This window comes from Myodes glareolus, chromosome 7 (assembly GCF_982192425.1).
Source record: "Myodes glareolus chromosome 7, mMyoGla1.1, whole genome shotgun sequence".
Classification (NCBI taxonomy): Eukaryota; Metazoa; Chordata; class Mammalia; order Rodentia; family Cricetidae; genus Myodes; species Myodes glareolus.
This window is the reverse complement of record NC_142032.1, coordinates 51,877,264-51,879,088: the sequence shown is the minus strand read 5'-3', so window position 1 is coordinate 51,879,088 and position 1,825 is coordinate 51,877,264.

Genomic DNA, 1,825 nt, shown 5'->3' with positions numbered 1-1,825 from the left:
TGTGTGGTGTCTGATGAGTTTGAGAGCAGCCGCCGCTGCTTGTGGGGCAGTGACTCCTGCAGCCTTAGACTATAGAGCGCCTTCTTTCCATGGCCACCTCTTGATTCCCCCGCCCACCCCACTCTGCCAAAGGACTTGGCTCTTTTTAGCATTTTCTTCTCTGGTTTTCCTTAGCTGTTTCTTGAAGCCTGGAATGCTTGCTTTGTCCTAGGCCACATGCATGGCCACTCAGTACCACCAGGGGGCACCTGTGTCTCAGTCCCGGTTGGGAGATAAGTGTTCCTGTTACACCCTCAATCTGGCTGTGGTTTATCGCTTTCTTACCAGGGTTGCAGAGTATGCTAGCAGGGACAGGGGATGCCGAACTGCTTCTGGGACCAGGTAGCCTTCTATGGACTGGGCTGCGCTCTTTACAGCTTCCTCCAAGCGCTGTTACAGGGTGGTTACCCTGAAGCCGCGGAGAATGTGGGAGATCAGGTTCCTGACGGTTTCTCAAGTCAGTTCTCTGCCTTTTCTCCCTGGCAAGGTGACAGAGGTAGATGCCTATGGCACATGCCCAGAGGTGCTGACAGTCACCAGGAATATGGCATGTATCTCCTAGGATCCTTTCCACAGCCATCTTAGCCCTCCTAGCCCCAGTTTTAAAGAGGAGGGAGACCTTGGAGTGGTGCAGTGACCAGGTTGCACATGGAAGTAAGACTTGGTTTAGATCCACACAGTCCCAGCGCTGCAGGGTTCCAGCACTATGCATTTGTGGTGCTAGAAGTCCCCAGGACACACAAGAGTCCCCAACTTCAGTTTGACTTACTTCCCTTCACTGCCAGCTATGTTTGAGTTGCCTGGCAGGAGCTGGGGCTGGGTGCACAGGATGTCAGGGTGCCGGATGATGTCAACAGCTCTTCAGGAATAAGTTGCAGATCTCATTGTAGCAGTTAAGTCCCCTGCTTTGGGCTGTACCAGAGTGGTGGCAGCTGGGGTGGGGGATTAAGACAGGACTTGGAGAGCCGTGTGGTCTGGTCACTGCACAAGGCATTCTGGTTCTCTTCCCTTCCCTCGGGCTGCAGAACTGAGAAGGCCGCACACACTGCCACAGGCCCTCCCTACCTCCTGTGAAATATTTACCACATCACATAGGCCTCTTGCTGTACCGCAACAGTGACAGGCCCTGGGGACAGAATGTGGCTGGAAGAGATCTGGCCTAGAGACTGCTTCGCTGGCTGGGGAGAGCTTTGGAATGTCCTAGCTCTGAGGCAGGGATGCTGCTTGGTCATCTAAGGGACTACCTGTTGGCTTTTAGTTTCTTTGACTTGCTGTGAGAATACACTAGGATTAGCTTGTGCACAGGGTACTTCAGAGGTTGTCCAGTAACACTTAGAGAAGTGGGCAGGAAGATAGGGGACCGAGGAGTGGGAGGGCCACATCCTACTCTGTTCCAGTGGGCTGCGATGTATAATGGAGTACCCAAGGCAGCCCAGGTCACAGCAGGGCAACCTTGGTGACTGAGGGACATGTTTGACATGAATTTCCCAGTGGAGGAGCAGTGCTGGCCTGGGGACCTGGGGGTCAGACCCTCCAACTGAGCCTAGAACTTGACCAGAGCCGTAAGGAATGATACAGTTTCTACTTGGCTGTGTGACCGAGTAGGTCTTGCTGGGATATACCACCCAGGCCCACAAAGCTTGCGAGTTTTATTGTGTGTTCCTATGTGGAGAGCAGAGGTTGACGTCAGGTCTTCCTCAGACATTCTCCACCCACTTTTTGAGACAGGCGGGGCCTCTCCCTGAACCTGGGCTCACTGAGGTAGACCACCTGGCCAGGGAGCTCT